This window comes from Alosa sapidissima, chromosome 14 (assembly GCF_018492685.1).
Source record: "Alosa sapidissima isolate fAloSap1 chromosome 14, fAloSap1.pri, whole genome shotgun sequence".
Lineage (NCBI taxonomy): Eukaryota > Metazoa > Chordata > Actinopteri > Clupeiformes > Clupeidae > Alosa > Alosa sapidissima.
In genome coordinates this window covers 7,710,515-7,728,428 of record NC_055970.1, presented here as the reverse complement: position 1 = coordinate 7,728,428, position 17,914 = coordinate 7,710,515, and the positions used below count along the sequence as shown (strand labels likewise).

The 17,914-nt window shown below is 45.9% G+C and overlaps 1 long non-coding RNA gene across 1 annotated transcript in view; it reads left to right on the top strand.

Annotated features, from left to right (window-relative positions):
• LOC121681530 overlaps nucleotides 1–11,522 on the top strand; it is a 35,054-nt gene extending 23,532 nt beyond the window's left edge. Inside the window, exon 3 of the long non-coding RNA XR_006022165.1 lies at nucleotides 9,920–11,522. This is a non-coding gene — a long non-coding RNA (uncharacterized LOC121681530). The remainder of the gene's footprint in view (nucleotides 1–9,919) is intronic.
• Nucleotides 11,523–17,914: the final 6,392 nt, after the last annotated feature.

Below are 17,914 nucleotides of genomic sequence, written 5' to 3'. Positions count from 1 at the left end.
TCTGTCATAGTTTCCTGTAAAGAATCTGTCAAATATTCAGAGGTGGCGTTTTAGTGTTGTGAATGGTCTGTAAAAAGAATTGTTATTGTTTCGTGGTTATTCTTTAAAATAAATGTATAACACTTAATTTTTCTCTCCATATCTGCTCGGAATCTCAGGAAAACAGCATGAATGTCAGTTGAGAATGCAGTTAGCAAACAAGCTAACAGATGCTGAGTGATCACCTTCCCATTCAGACCACAGTGCTTTTACAAGGGGAGCGGGGTTGTTGTTTAGGATATCAAGTCGAATGTTGACACTGTCTCTTTGTCCGCGGGACTCCCTTTCCTCATTTCCCACACACCTTTGGCCTCAGATCCTCTCCCCTCCGAGCAAAATATTTTCTTTTCTCCTCTCCACCTCTCTCGATTCTGTGTGCTTAGCCCTTTAGCTCGCGTGTTTAGCCCCTTGCGCTCCAGACTCTAGGCTAATGACTAGGCCACAGGACAGCAGGCTTGCTGCAGGGGCCGGCCGCCGTAGACCGTAATCAAATGAGCCCCCACGTCAGGAACGCGAAGAGGAGAGCGGGAGGATTATATTCTGCCGTGAATTCCAGAGCAGCGCTGTTGTGTCGTTGTTGCTTTTTTTTGTTGTTTTCTCTTCACGACAGGCTTTGATGGCGTATCCCCTTACATTTGTAGTCCCAGCAGCCGTGTTTCATAAACAGCGAATGGAAAACATCCTCCTGCATTTGAAATGTAGATTTTGCTGCTAGTCGTTCCCTGCCACTCGACATTCCGCACGTGCCCAGTCGCATCCCCCCCCACCCCTACTCCCGGTGTGGAGGTATTGGGTTTCTCTCTGGTGCCTTTGATACATGTGAACAGCTCACCATCAGTCCCTTATACTGTGTGTCATGTGTAATCGGCTGAAGCAGAAGGGCCAACATGCCTTCATTTTCTATTTTCTTGCTGTCCATGTGGAATTGGTTCAGTATCATGCAGATATTTTTTTTTCCGTTTTTTTTTTTCATGACAGCGCTATCATATGGCACTGGCATGTAAAAACTGTAAAAAAAAATGTGCATCAACTAAGGTGTTCCTGTGACAGTAGAATTTGATAAAAACATATTTGTTTAAGCTGAAAGTTTTGAGGTATCTATAGAAGGCAAGATGGTGGTGCAAGACACTGTAACGTGTTTAGGAAATGTATTGGCTTGCTTATTAATAATCCAGCATTCTGCAGCCTTCATATTAATGTTCCTCCAAACCGACAAGGAACCTCACCATGTGTAATAGCTATGTGTTGTTTTTAAAATGGCCTCAGCAAGTGAGGCTCAGGATCCAGCAATCCAGCACATGACACAAGGCCTCCAGCGTGTCACGGTGGGGGCTGAGGGGGCACTCGCACCGCAGAGACACCTGCCACACAGGCTGGTCCGGCGGAGGCGTACATGGGGAGGCCAGGTGGAGGAACTCCCCTCCTAATGCTTCACACCTGGCGGGGCTTTGGAGAGGATTCACCTCCAGGTTTCTGTCTTCCTGTCGCTCGGGCTTCAGGCTCAGAGGCCCCTCAGGTATTTCCTCTGCTGCTTTTCTCTCTCTCTCTCTCTCTCTCTCTCTCTTTATCTCTCTCTCTCTCTCTTTATCTCTCTCTCGTTCTCTCTTTCTCCGTTCCACCAGTGAGATGTGAGATCTTCAGCCTGCTTCGTAGAACTTGCCGTCTGACACAAGTTGCCTGTGTGCTGTTTAGGAATGACCCCCCCCCCCCCCAACCCTAATCTCCCATGGCCTGTCTACCAGTGATCCCCTCTCTCTTTTCTCTCTCTTTCTCTCTCTCTCTCTCTCTCTCTGTCTCTCTCCTCCTCCCTCTCCCTCAACCCCCTTCTCTTTTTTGCCTGGCGTTACGCGAGGAGATGGTGTCTGCGGGCTACTCAGCTTTCAGCTCCCAAGGAACATCTGCAGGCCAGAGAGAGGGAAGGGTGGGGGAGAGGGAGAGAGAGAGAGAGGGATAGAAAGAGAGAGGAGAGGAAGACAGACAGAGCCATGGCACGCCCCGGCTAACGTAAACACGTGGAGACGGCAGCATCAAAGCCAGGCGGGCGCTCGCTCCTTCACCGTGCCACCTGAACCTGGCGTCACATGACTCAGCGTCACATGACATGGCATGGAGGTCGTGTCACCGCACTGTTACCTGGTCTCCACACTCCCCTCCTCGCCAAGGCAGAGGTGCAAACTAGCTTCATAGCCTGCTGTGTGTTGGTATAATAAACAAACCTGGTTTGTTGTTATAATTCAATTTGAAATATATTAAATATGGCCACAATGAAAAGAGAAATCATGTTAATGGAAATAAGGTCAAGCCAGGGAAATATTTTGATGCGACTGTGTATATTTCACTTTACATCTTTTTTTTTTCTTCTTTTTTTGGTTCTTTGCCTGCTTGAAATATTTGAATGTGTCTGGTCCTTTTTAATGACAGCTACATTTTTGTCAGCTGCAGGAATGCGAGTGTGACCCATAAAGCTCAGGGACTCGGGGCTCGGCTCTCTGAAGAGCACTTTTAACAGACAACTATCACTAATCACTTCCAGTGCGCTGCAGCGTGTAATTACTCTGCCAAACGTTTGCCTCTCGCAGCTTAGCACCAGGAGCCCTGACCTGCGCTTCCCCATCTATCGTCAGCACCCCGTGTGGGGTGTTTTCCTCACCCCCCCCCCTCCCTCTGTAGTCTTTGTGGGGCTGGAAAGCTGAGCTCCTGCCCCAATATTTTGAGAGCGGTCCACATGGGAAAGAGAGAGAGGTGTGCGGGGTTGTGAAATGGGGGGGGGGGGCTGGGGGCCTTGGTGGAGGTAGTACTAGTGTGTGTGTTGGGAGGGGGGGGTATGGCTTTGCGCTTCCGTCTTTGTGGGAGCCCATTTAAACAGGCTTTGAAACCGAAGCCAGCCTGGGATCAAAACTAGTCTTATTGACTGGGCTTCAGGAGTGAATGAGCACGCGGGGACTGGCAAGTTCATCCTGGAAGAGCACTCAGTGGAGGGGCTGCTCGGGGCCCCCGTACAAAGGGCTCTCTCCATAAATATTACATCAGATAAATCTTAACACATACAGTAGAACACACACACACACACTCACACACTCACGCACACTGGGCACACTCTCACTGGCTACTCATTTAGCCTGTTTCCATGGCGTTATGATGGCAATTTCCCTTCTTTAAAAAAAATAAATGAAAATAGATAGTTTATTCTATTGTAATTATTGTGTGTATCAAAAGTGTCACAAAATCTCTGTTTGTTCTATTTTGACTGAGGTTATCTGTCTGCTACCTCCTCCCTCTCTCTCTCTCCCTCTATCCCTCCCTCTCTATCTCTCTCTCTCTCTCTCTCTCTCCCTCCCTCTCTCTGAATGCTGATGAGATGACATGATGCAAATGGCGTGTGTGTGAGTGCTTCCTGGAGAGCAGGTAGGGAGAGGAGGGAAGGGAATCCCATAATGACTATTAGCTGAATTTCACGCACAGTCTGTGATCTCCCCCTGTGACAGGGCCTTTATTTGGAGGTGTGTGTGTGTGTGTGTGTGTGTGTTTGTGTGACTGTGTGTGTGTTGTGCCCATGTTACTATTCCTCATTTAAATACAGACTAAGACCCATTCACTAATGTATTATTCACATACAGTATTGTCTGTATTCCCATGCCCTCTGATCTACAATATGGAGTGGGCCAAGAGTGTACTGTACTGCACTGTATTTGCTTTGGCCAAGAGGTGAGCGTGTGCACTAGATCAGTAAAGGCCTATGTTTATGTTTACACGATGACTAGGGGGTTTCCTTGTATGGCTGTCTCTACTATACAAATGCTCTACTATACAAATTCCTTGTATGGCTGTCTCTACTATACAAATGCACTTGGTAATGTTTACAGTACTATAGTGTGGGACTGCATATTTGCTCAATAGGTTTAGAAGCACGCCTTCTGTACCTTTTATGTTTGTAAAAATATATTATATGCTTAAATATGGTTGTCTCCATGTTAATATACTTGTATCACATTAAAAATTATTTTAATTCTAGTGATCAAATAATGCTTCCTCATTAAAGTGAAAACCTGGAAAATAAAAGTTTCTGCACCCTGTATCTCTGAGCGGTGAAGGATCAAAACTATGTAAAGAATCAGGCAAGGTCTGTGAAAACAGTTTTTTTCTTCTATCTGAAACAAGCTGATGGTATTTCATAAAGCTTTCAGTTTTATCTTGGTTGCTATTTTACTACATCAGTCGGTTATGTCTAAAAATACAGCGGGGATTACTCTCTGGCCCACAGTATTTCATAGGGCTTTGATAACATAAAGGGACTGAGTTACTCATGGTTAAAAAAGATCTGATGTGGGCTTGAACTCTTCTCCCGACTACACATGATACTCCGGGCTTTTAAAATGACAAAACGTGATCATTTTAAATTCCTGTGAAAGTGATGTGTCTTTTTCCATTATAAAATATTAAGAGTCTACTCAGTTAATTCCTTTGTAGGGGCATTTTTTGAAAAGATGAAAACACCCCCACCACCCACACCCCTCCCTCCCGTTTTCTATTCTACACAAATTAGCTATGGTCCTGGAGGGCAAAATGACAAGAGGTTACTGGGAGACTATGTGTTTAATTAATTGAAAAATGCTCAAATTGCTTTTACAGTTGTTATGTGAGGTGAAAAAAAATGGAATCCGTGTTGCCAGTGCTCAACCATAATTAGCACCCGTGGGAATTAAATATTTAGCATTAGCTGTGTTGCAGCACTCCGGACACAAATTTCTATTTTAGTAATGAAAGCACGGGCTGTCGAGGCGGACAGCTGTGCCAAAGGCGAGCAGCCTGGGATATTTCAGAGAGCCAGCCCACTGGAGAGCCAGTCTGTCCACATAGCACATGTGTAAGAGATATGGCAGCTAGGGTCCCTGGGGCTACACATTACCCAAAGTATTTAGGTTTCTAATTAGACCGAGGGCTAGCGTCCGTCCACTGCGGCCAGCCTCAACGGGAGACCGCTCTGAAAGTCCCTGCCGTTTGTCTTTTTCTTTTCATTCCTTTCTTCCTTTCTTTCTTCCTTTCTTTCTATTAGATTATTAGATATACACACTCACACACACACACACACACACAACACAGACACATCATTTTATTTGTAACATATATATACTATATATAAATAGATATATATTGTGTGTGTGTGTGTGTGTGTGTGTGTGTGTGTGTGTGTGTGCGTGCGTGCGTGCGTGCGTGCGTGCGTGCGTGTGTGTGTGTGTGTGTGTGCATGTTTGTGTGGGCTTTGTGTATGTGAGTCTTGCTCATTTTTTTGTTAGCTTAAAAACACCAGTGGGTGTAGAGAAAGGGCTGAGGAAAACACTGGAGGGGAGGAGGAGGTGAGAATGGAGGAGGGAAAGGGGGAGAGGAGGAGGAGGAGGGGGGAGAGGAGGAGGTGAGAATGGAGGAGGGAAAGGGGGAGAGGAGGAGGAGGAGGGGGGAGCAAGCCCTTGTTTATGCAAACTTTAATTACGCATTGACTTTAATCGCTTCAGTGGTGAGGTGGAGAAAGAGAGAGAGAGAGAGAGAGAGAGAGAGAGAGAGAGAAGCTACAGGGCCCTTAATGATCTACTGGAGAAGAGAGTCTTGGGAAGCCATCGGGAGATTCACCGCCTGTTTTCTCTTCTCTCTCTCTCTCTGTCTCTCTCCCACCATTTTTTTTCCGTTCAAAACACACCACAGTCCCATTTGGTTTGGACTGGATGCGACAGCTCGACTGGGAGCTCACGCTGGGCAGCTTTAGCGCCCGCCTGCTTCCCCTTCTCCCCAGTTGCGGCCGCCGCCGGACCATGTGCCCACACAACCAACAGCTGAGCAAAGCAACTGCGCCGACTTGTCAGACTGCATCAAGTTACTGGCTAATGAGAAATAATAAGGGTTATCTCAACTTTACAAGACTTTGATCTCCCTCCTCGCTGGGATTTCAAATTCGAATTAGAGGACGCCGCACTAGCGGGGAATTGTAATTCGAGAGCCATTTCTCTGCGTGCGCGGGGAGAGTGGCGAAGGAAGCGGAGAGGGAGAAGAGGTAATTACACATGCTGCAGGATGGACGTCAAGCTGACTGCCTTTTAGTTTCCTGAGTGTCTTGAGTTTATGAAAATGTTTTCATAAAGCACTGAGATTTGTGAGAATAGGCATTATGCAGCAAAGGGCTGAGGGAAGGCCTATGGTTCAAGGTAGCGGTAGCCTGTGATTTTCATGAAAAGCGCTCAGATGTCTCCCAGACGCCAGACATACATTTTCGGAGAGGTGGTTTTGGTGGTGGACTTGATGGTTCCTCTGTCCCACTTAGCTGAGATAACACAGTGTCCTCTCCAATCACTGGGGGAGAGGATCATGAAGGGACGTCATATTGTGACGAGAGGTCAGAGCAGACTATCATTGTAAAGTCTATCCAGAGCTAATGTGTTTTTATGATGCTGAAAGGGAACAAATCCACTTATTTAAAAGGAGAAGAGAGATTGTCTTGTGGTCAGTTTACACCAGATTAAAAGTTTATGTGTCCTCAAGACAACACAGTGGTCCCCAGTAGAACAAATGGGGGGAAAAAAATCAGGAATGATGGGGGGGGGGGGGGGGGGGGGGCATGGGGGTCCATGAATTAACAGAAGCGACATGTGGAAATATGCTAATTGGGATTGCTAAAAAGTCGCTCAAACCTCAGGTTATTTAATTTCCCACAATAGGTCGAGTTGTGCTGAGATGACAGGGCGTGCGAGGGAGCTCATGGTCTGTGAGCATGTAATGGGAGCTTTTTTGGAGAGAAGTCGCTCCCTGGCATGGAGAAAGTGGAGCAGCGTGAGAAAAGAAAAGGGGGGATGAGGGTGGAGTGTGGTGGGGTGGAGTGGGCTGGGGGGTTGGTGAGCAGTGGCGGCAGCGCTGGTGGTGGTGGTGGTGTGGGCAGGGCAGTGCCGCGCTCGACCTCTTCTGCTGTTTGCTGCAACAATGCACAGATCAGAAACATGGAATAATGCCACGCTAACCCTGTTCTTTCCAGCAAACTTCACGTGTTTCTCTTTCTCATTAAAAAAAAGTGTGCCCTTTCAGCAGCACCGAGGGGAGAGAAAAGGAGTGAAGAGAAAGAAAGAAGGAAGGAGAGGAATGAAGAAGAAAGGAGCAGAAGTACTTCTCTCTCTCCCTCTCACTCCGGCAGAAAGCTTCTTTATTATCTCAATGACTGACTCCCCTCTTTTGCCCGGAGCCGCCACCACCACCCTCCAAACACGCATCCCAGAATTCCCTCCGATGTTTGTTGTGTCGTGATTAGTCATCAGCCCGTAGCGTGACCTTCAGAAAACAGGGGGCCTGGCACGCAACCAGCTTCCACGCCTCGCCCGCTAACCGTGGCCCTGTCGGTCCCCGCTAGCCATTGTGAGGAACCACTGACCGTGCTGCGCTCCTTTCTCCTCGTCCCCCCAACAAATAATGCGAGATGTGTGTTTAAAAAAAAGAGAGGAGAGAAAAAATGGATAGAGTTGAATAGAAGAACCAGAGCATGTTGCTTTGGTGTCTGAGTTGCGGAGCACAATACAAATGCTAAACCATCAGTCTGAATGTGCTAAAAAAAAATCACACACACATGCACATACACACACACTTACACGTACACAGACAAATAGAAAATAAACCTTTGTTTTCTTAATAAATTTACATTCCTAAACTCTAATACTACAAATCAGTGTTTGTTTATGATGTTCTTTTTTTTTCAAACTAATACCAAACTGTAGAATTAGCAGTTCCACCAATGTATACACATGTAAGGTATAATTGTTTTAGATTTAATTTGAAGTTGCACAATCTAGTTTTGTTGTGTTATTATATTTGAAACACATTTGAAGTTATTGAAATAAAGCTGTTCCCCTGTGTTAATGGCCCTGGTGGCGGAGTGGAAAGCTACTCTGGGGGAATTAGTCCTCCTGATCCTTCTGGTCCTCACACTCCGACCTCATCTGGATCAAATGTGTGCTGAGTCGGATGTTTGCATTTACGTGTGGAGAAGGCGAGAGTATTTACAGAATTAATGGCTCAACAGCTGCCCCGTACACTTAGCTGATTGTGAGGTGGCCTGGCGGCAGGAACAGCCAGATTGAACAGTTGGGCCGGTTTATGTGTCTCCAGTCCCATGTCACCAGAAATCAACATTGACGCCGTGGTGCGACAGCCCTAGCGCGAGCGCGGCAGTGTGCGTCTCGTAATGGACCAGCATGTCATCTGCTAGGGGTCTGGATGGCGCTTTGCTGCAATGTTTATGCAGATGTAGGCTCATGTTAGTTTGGCTAAGTGACAAGAATTTCAAAAAGTCATATGTGGGTTTGTGATGTATTATTGAATTTGCATCATGACATTTTTATGACAATATCTGAGCTTCAGTGGTGAGGTGTGGTATATCTGTATATTCAGTGGTGTGGTGTATCTATAGTCTGTGGTGTGTGCAAATGTATATGCTGTATATGCTGTGAGTTTAGGGGTATGCTACAGTATATTTGGGACAATATGGGATATGATATTTACATATAAAAGAAAACAATAATAGCATACATTACTAACAATAATTATGTGTTGGTAATGTATAGCACATCTATAAAATATGTAATGCTAAGAGCAGCCAATATTTTATTTTATTTTAGTAAAAGCAGTGTTGAATGAAGGATAATGACTACAGAATCAAATTATCAACAAAGAAATCAAATCATTATTAAAAAAAAAACACATTTCAGTAAATTATATTTCATTATTTTCTACTGTATTGTATTGTATTATATTGCATTCTATTCTATCCAATAAATTGTCAATCATGTATTTTTAACCTGACAGATGGACAGAAACATGACAGCCATTATTACCAGTGACTATCATTAATTGCATGGTATCCAAACAAAATCAAAACACAAGGCTTTTTCATGGATGTTTGGATATTCTCTCAACACCTGTCATTTTTTTGGCAAGGGCATGCCCCGGACCCAGAACTGGGGAGTGTGTGTGTGTATGTGTGTGAGAGAGAGAGAGAGTGAGAGAGAGAAGAGAGAGAGAGAGAGAGAAGGGAAGGTGGAGATGAAACGAGGCCGACGCGGAGGCCGTGATCACACAGGCAGACGAGGTGTGTGACAGACAATACCTGCTGTAAAATTCCCTCACATCTCGGCTGCTCTGTATTCATAGATCCAGTCGGCTCTGTGCCGTTCGCTGCAACCCGCACCACTGAGCTCTTTTAGCTCTCCTCTCCTCTCCTCTCCTCTCTTGCTCACTCACTCCTGTTCTCCTTTTCCACCCGTACACCCAGGCTCACACACGGCCCTTTCTTCCCAAAATATTTGCTATTGTCGTTTTTTTTAACCCCCCCCCCCCTTTCCTTTTGCCTCTGTCTAAATGATGTCTCTGATCATTCAGGATTGTGTGAGAGCTGCTCTGACAATGTCTCTCCTTTTTCTCATCTAATCTCACCCTAATTCACATTTTTTCCCTTTTGTTTCGTCTCTCTCCATTTATCTGTGTATTCTCTCAATGTCTCCTGCTAATGAGAGGTGTCTCGATTGGAGTTCTCTTTACATTTAGCCCTCTTTTGCCTAAATGGAATACGATGAAGTAATTCCAGGTGTAGTATTCAGTGGCCTATTTGCTGAACTAGTGGATTTTTATTCTTTCATTATAACAATGTGGTGATGTTCAGTAGGATATATTTCCACAAAGATTACTTAGTAAAAGTCCTTTCCAGGCCATTTCCAGTGAGTCATTTAGCTGATGTGTCATTTCAGTCCATCTAAATGCTGCTTCTCTACATTTCCATTGTTTGTGCACTTTGTGAGAAAATGTCCAGTGGATGACTTCACCCTTTGCCTTGATCTGTTTCTTTTTTTCTCTGCAGATCCGTCTGATCCAGACCCATGCAAACGGAGTTCAGGCGTTTTAAAGCTGTCAGCCACATTCCGCTGGCAATCAGAAACATATTCGAGCAGATATCGCCGCCCAGGAGAGTGCTCGACTGCATTAGCTTTAACCGTGGCAGATCTAGACTCCTCGCACTGTGCAGCGCGTGCCTTTTAATTTCTTCGGGGATAGTTTTGACAAAACAAGTTAGCATGAGGTAGGAGGTGTCAGCCTCAACAAAAATCCTTGTGTTTTCTTTCTCTCCCCTGTTCTCTCTCTATCTCTCTCTCTCTCTCTCCTTCTTCTTCTGTCTCCCGGCTCATCTGTGTGAAGCACGTGTCAGTCATCGCTGAGGTGCAACACTGGAAGTGACATCATGGCCCTCAAGGGCTTGTGCTGGGAGAGAAGCCTTTTGATTGCGTTGGGGAAGAACAAGAGTGTCAGGCGGATTGAGAGGAGTGCATCATGTAGGCTCAGCTATTGTAAGGCGTTTCACTTAGACAAACAGCTGGAGGTAGCTTGAAACTGACACTTCTCTTTTTTTCTCCTCACCAAATAGCTGCACTTCACCAATATTTGAAGTGGAGAGAGAAGGGGGGGGGGGGGGTCCTCTAAGTAAATGAATGCAGCTGGCCGTGATGGCTCATTAATTTATGTAAACTCTGGGTGATTATGATATTTACTTGAGCCTTCCAAATACTCACAGCACACACAGTCATCAGCAAGCCACTAAGCCTTTCAAATCACTCCATAACAAACACGCCTTAATAGAGTTATACAGTTACAAAGCATTAAAGACAACTCACATCCAAACAAGTTTTTGGGGAGGTAATAACAGTTTGTTTTTTCCTCATCTGCCATGTTATTTCAGTCTTATAACAAATTAGCTGTCAGGTTTATGTGAGGAGTTACGGCAGGATGTGTTCTATCATTGCCTCTTGCCAGAGGAAGCCCGGTCTCGTTGGCACTACCGGGAACATATGTTTGGGTATTGGGCTCCCACTTAGAGCTCTAACTGCTCAATAACAGTTTGTGTCAGAGTGCAATGTGGTGACATATGTTTTCCGCATTACTTACAGTTAAGCGGTGAACCTCGTTAAGTGCAATCTGGGATGGACAGACGCATCGAATCACCGCGCTGAAACAACTTTGGCCAGCGTCTACACGCCTGCACGTGTGCACAGTGCCACGCAAACGCCACAATAGACGCCTATTTTATTTAGCATGTTCAAGGAGTAGGCTGTTAGACAGTGAGACAGTGGACGTTTTTTTCTGATCACTGGGCCTAGCTCTCTTCCTTGCTGGACGGGCCCACTGATTGGCTTTTCATGGGCAATCTGTTGGCCTGATAGGCTCCACGGGTGACCTGGTGGCAGGGCGGACGGCGGGCAGCGATTGGCTGTGCCGGCCGGGCCTCGGTCCGGCGAGGCGATGATGGGAGTGGGCCAGGGAGATTGATGGAGGGCAGACAAGCGGCAGCGGGAATGAGCTGCCCTCCTTTGAAGTCCGGCAGAAGGGAAGTAAATTGATATATCAGTTTAAGCCCTAGACCCTATTAGAGGAGCTCCCGTCAGGTTAATGCGATAGCCTCCACATTTACCCCTCGCCCCACCCCACTGCCCCTCACTGCCCACCCCCCCCCACCCCCCACACACACACACTTCACCCCCCCCCCCCTCGCCCCTCTTTCAGGAGCAGGAGGCCCTAATTCCTGCCTCCCGATCTCATTTGAGTTCTATCATCAGTAATGTTCTTCCCATTGCGGTGGATCTGATGGGTGGTAAATCACAGAGGCCGGCTCGCTTGGCCCCGCCGCTCCCTGCAAGTGATTTAAGGCGCCAGTGCCGTCCCACTAATCGCCCAGGCCTGGGGAGGGCGCCAAGTGTCGCCTGCCCGTCCGCTTGGGCATCTTTTTGGCCCCCGTAGTGTTTGGCAGCCTTCAGGACTGCGCTCAAGCATAGTCAATCCAGCAACTACCCCAGGCACACACACAGACACACACACACACACACACACACACACACACTCACACACACACACACTCACACACACACACACACACACACACACACACACTCACACTCACACTCACACACTCACACACACACACTCACACTCACACACACACACTCTCTCACACACACACACACACACTCACACACTCACACACACACACACACACATTTACACTTTAGCATACACATGTGTGCCCACACACACACCACCCCCCTCTCATTCCCCCAGCTATAGCTGCCATCTTGCCTGTCTCATGTCACCCATCTGCAGGGTCCTGCTCAGTCTGCACCACTGTGGTCAATCTGCCAATCAAACTCCCCCTCCACCACACACACACACACACACACACACACACACACACACACACACAGACACACAGAGAGACCCCAGAGGTGAGGCGAGGGGCTCATCCATTTTTAACGACATGCAGAAACACATTTACATTAAAAATGTAGAGTGGTGTCTTCTTAATTCAGACAACCTGTATTTATTATTAAACCTTTGTCTTTGGGGTCAGATTGTGGGGTATCGGCCTGTCCGTCACACTTCCTGCTCGCTCCGTCAAAGACGTACGTGTGGTCTGATACATTCCCACTTGGGTCACTGCACACTTTGATTCACTCTATCCGTCGGATGGCCCAAGGATATATATCACCTGCAAATCAAATGAAATTAGCTAAGAATGAAGCAGGTTTGATCCCTAATGTGTATAGATTTTTAGTTGTGTTTTGTAACATAATTCATTTAGTTGTGGAATAACTTTTTTATGTTTCCATCCGCTCTATGTCAAATGCCTAAATGTCTGTATCTATAACACACGTCAAAGAGTCATTAAACTTGCATTATTCTAGAACAATCCTGACTCCGTTGAGATAAAGAGACAGCCACAGAGTTCATAATATATCCTCCATGCATACACCATGGCAGACTGAATATCAAACCCAGTGCTAGTATGACAGGGTAGTGGGGACATGGTGTTGGGTCCGTCTTAAACACGAGTCACGCCTCCTGACCCAGAGGAGCCCCGCTGATTGGGCGACGCCATCTGAGTGGCGTGAGTCATCTGGTTCTCCTTACGCCGGCCTGTAGAGCATGAAGGAGCTTTGAGGGGATGTGGGATCCATTTGCAAGGGCAAGCCTCTGAAATCTCAGTCAAAACTCCTCTCTTTGTCTCATTTCTTCTGTCGCCTCATTAGTATGTTCCTTTTGTCTTTAGATGTTTTTGTTACTTAAGCTTTTCCTTTGCGTTTGGCCCAGACAACAAAGTTTGAGTTACATTTAAAGAGGCTGTTGTTTATTGGCCTGAACAACATTTGTTCCATTATTGTTTTTAGGCAAACCAGAGAGGGAGGCAAGTCAATTGGGTGAAAATGCATCTCCTCTTAAATTAAAGCCATGAAGGTTTTCATCATGTTAAACAATAAATTTGCTTTGGTTATTGAGTTTTATCATGTAAATCTCATCCCCCCCATTCCAGAAGTGCTCCTTTCAGCAGATGGACATCAGCTGGTATTCACAAAGAAACGTATTTATATCAATCAACCAAAATAAAAACAATAGATTGGGTGATTTGTTGCATTCTCTGTCTGTATATTGGTCAGTCTTGAAAAAAAAATGTGTTTAAACAACACAGACCGACACACACACACACACACACACACACACACACACACACACACACACACACACACAAACTGATAAACACATGAATACAAACACACACCCATACACATTACTGAGAAAATTGCATATACCAAGAAATCTACGCAAGGGAATGGACTGATTTTAAATGCTGCATATGCTTTCTGCATATCTGTGGGTTGTGGATAAATGCACATAAACAACACAGATATGCAACACCCCCCTCCCTTCCACCCAGTCTAACACTCTCACTGACACCCACACACACACACACCCACACACACACAGAGACACACACACAGAGACACACACACGCGGTCTGACCTGGCCCAAGTGGAGCTGCAGCTCTGGGGCTGACTAGGCTGTGTGGTGGCTGAGCTGTGCTCCGATGGGCTCCATCCGCTGCTCACTGGAGCCTTGCGCATATATATCGAATTTTTGAATATCTAAACCATTATTTAGCATCCAAATCAGTTCTGCTTGTCTGACTGATGGACAATTTCGGCGTGACCCCGACTCTTTGCATGTGACCTATACTGTCGAGATCGCTGCATACTGTTTGGGTGCTCACAGGACTTTTTTTTTTCTCCATCCCTGCATACTTTGATCCTTTTAACATGCTCTTTGTGTTGGCATTCATAAAATATTTACACACCAACAATGGCTTCTTCATATCTCCATGTACAATTATTGGCGTGATTCCTGTTCTGTCAAGCCATTTCTGGGCAGCAGTGAGTTCATTTAGTGGTTATTTTTCATTTTTCATGTCAGTTCAAGCTGTTTTTGTCATGAATTAATAAGGGCAAAAAATAAAAAAAGAGATAATGTGGTTTGATGCTTTCCATGTTTTAGAGAGATCATTAATATTTATGCTCACAATGCTGGTCAGACTGATTGCATTTAAAAGACACACATGTATATAATAATAATAATAATAATAATAATAATAATAATAATAATAATAATAACAATAATAATAATAATAATGGTGAGAATTATTATCATTATTATCATAATAATTGCAATAATACTGATGTTTTATTTACCTTTCAATAATAAAGGTATATTTCCATGTAAAATAGAGTTCCAGCCATCTTCAGCCCTAGCCTGTATTACTGGTGGCATCTGCCTCTGATTTGCATTAGCTCATTTTCTCTAAAGGATTTGGAGGACACCTAGGCATGTGTGATGTGGCTGAGGCGTAAATTCACATTTCCTCTATGGGGCTCTGAATGAAAATGCAATCACTTCTTTTTCCCGGCGTTTAATAAATGTCCTGGAGGTTTATTAATGTGCAAATGGGTGGGAGCAGCGCTCCCTCTTGCCTGCACTGCGCTTGCTCAGAGGCCCACAGCTGTTTAAGGGCCAGATTCAGGATTTAAGCTTGTGGCACTCCGTTGGGGGGGCCTCGCATGAGTATTTAATTCTCAGACAGCGAGAAAAAGAGAGAGAGAGAGAGAGAGAGAGAGAGAGAGAGAGGCAGATAGAGAAGGACTATGCTTGCATGTGTGTGTGTGCGTGTGTGTACTTCGGTAAGTGAGTGTACATGTGCACGTGTGTGTGTGTGTGTGTCTGTGTGTGTGTGTGTGTGTGTAGGTGTGTGTGTGTGTGTGAGAGAGAGGGAGAATGAGTGAGTGTGCGATGGACTCCATTACCTGCTGCAGTGTGTGCATGTTTACTCATCTGTACCACAGTCAAATAAGTTCCTCCAGCTCCCATCACCTGCTCAATGGTGGGGCCCGGCACCACCAGAAATTGCCTTTATAGATGGGACACATACTGGAGCTGATAGCACAGGCACACACCGCCACTTCTCCCTCTCTTCCTCTCTCTCTCTCTCTCTCTCTCTCTCTCTCTCTTACACACAGAATAAGCAAATCTACGGATAAAAGGCACAGGCTCCCAACTTAAGTCATATGAATGCAAATAGGATTAAGCATCAGAAGTGGTGGCTGATATACAGTTTACAGTGCATATATAACCGAGCTCACTTTCAGAGTGCTCTCTCTCGCTCAGATACAGAGTTATTCATCGCGCAAATTCCCTGTGGGATTTGCGCTTAAGTTTTGCCTCTCTTGAAAGCTCATTGTGCTTAGAGTCAGGTGTGAGTTTCATTTTTTTTTCCTTCATTTTTTCTTTTTTTTTGGACTGTCATGAGTAGGGGAATGATTGGCCTGTTGTAATTCACATTTGTTTTACCAAACTCGCTGGTGCGCAGTACAAAGGCCCTTCTCTCGCACTGCTTCTGACAGCCCTCTTAAAAGTTTCTCAGTTGACTGCTTTAACAAGCGTTTAACCGACTGATCTAAAAAAAAATAATCATAATTTCCGCTTCACGCTGAGGCCATTTTCTCTCTATTCACAAAAGTCACCAAACCGTGCTTGTGTTCTGTGTCCATAACCCCTGTCTGACTGTTGACGGCAATAAATATCCGCCTGACATTTGAAAGTAGCTTTTCTTGTCGGACCGAGGGGCGTAACAAGACGGGGGCTGTGTCTCATATCCTCGACCTCATTAGCGCTCGATTTCGGTCGCCTCTGCTGGGCACTCTCACGACGCGACTTAGCGAAGGGGGCTCCGACCATGTCCGCCAGACTGAGGGGGCCAAGGGCGTGGTCCGGTCAGGCCAGGCCTGCTCTGGTCTATCTCTCGGCGTGCAGGTGAAGCGGAGAAGACCCCCGGAGCCATAGCCGTAAATTTGGGCGCCCCCCCCCACTTCGTTAGGAGTTGCGGGTCGGCTCGCGCCGTAACTCATCTCGATCCGCAGCGGTCTTTAGTTGCCTTTCAGAGGCCATAAAGCACCCTGTCGTTCAAAAGCGAGAGAAGAAGAGAAAGACAGAGAGAGAGAGTGAGTGAGAGAGAGAGAGAGGGGAATGTCCAGGGCACTAGCACAGCGAGGTCAGGTGCCAACGTCCTGTGTGATATACGGAGGCCGGGCCGTGCTCCTCTGACACTGCACTAACTAGACTGCTTTACAAGGCCTCTCATTTTACTCCTCTCTCCTCTCCACTCTCTCTCTCTCTCTCGGCGGCGGTGAGCAGTTCATCACACCCGCGCTGCCTTTAGGGTACATGGCAGCACTCTCTGGTGTTGGAGATTTGGAGCTTTTTCTGGAGATGGGGAGCGACAAGGCTATGAATAAAAGAATAACACCAGCTCACGCTTACGGATAGCTAAATCAGTGAAAGTGGACTGGGGAATTATAAGCTGGGTTGGAGTGAATTTAAACAACAGTGAATACATTTTCTCTTCTGCACATGTGTGTAATGGGGGACATCATTGAAAACACCTTTTGAATACAGCTGTTTGAATACACAGGAACATTTTGAGTGTTCCTAACTATATTATTTTTTATTCAGTATACATTAGTGACAAAATCCCTCCTCACGAATGCATCTGTTGTGGAGATCAGTTTTTGAGTGAGTGAAAATATTTTTTTCTAAGGCACAAATAGGAAGAAGTGGCCAACTAACTGTCATCAATACGATTCCATCTGCCAAAACATTCTCCATCCAAATGTCTAAAAAGCCATCATAACATTACACTTAACAGTAGATACGGGTCTTGGTCAAAACTATGACCCATCACTTTAGTGAGCTCTGTTTCACAGTTGCTGTTGCTGTTCACAGCTAGCACTGCTAACGTATTACATGGCGGCTCTAAAGTTGTAGCTTCTTCTCACAGTGGGTCATCTGCAGCACAGTGCAGTGGCTAAGAGAGGGGCACTGGGGTCCGACCTAGTTTTGGTGGGCATATGGGGAATGCACAAGGCAAATGTATGAGAGTATTTGTGTAGGTGAGTGTGTGTTTAGGCTTGGGTATGCATCTGTGTGCGTGTTGTGTGTGTGTTTAGGAGTGTGTGCATGTACCTGTGTGTGTGCATTTGTGTGCATGTGTTTGTGTATGTTCTCTGTGTGTGTGTGTGTGTGTGTGTTTAGGAAAGTGTGCATGTGTCTTTGTATGTGTGTGTGTGTTTAGGATTGTGTGCATGTGTCTGTGTGTGTGTGTTGTGTGTTTTTGTGTGCATGTTTAAGCATGTGTGTGTATTTGTGTTTGGATGTGTTTGTGTGTGAGTATGTGTTGTGTGGGTTGTGTGTGTGTGTGTGTGTGTGTGTGTGTGTGTGTTGATGCAGTAGCAAGGGGCAGGGGGGTAAAAATCCCACCCAGTGCTGATCTTCCCAGCCTGCCCCTTGGCCGCCTCCAGCTCAGATCTGATTGCAAGGCAAACATGGCATCGCGCTCCACTCTCCCCTTTGTAAACGTTTTCTCGAGCCGGCAAACAAAGAGCTCCTGAAAGTCTAATGAGTTAATTATCACAGCGCGCAGGACAATCAA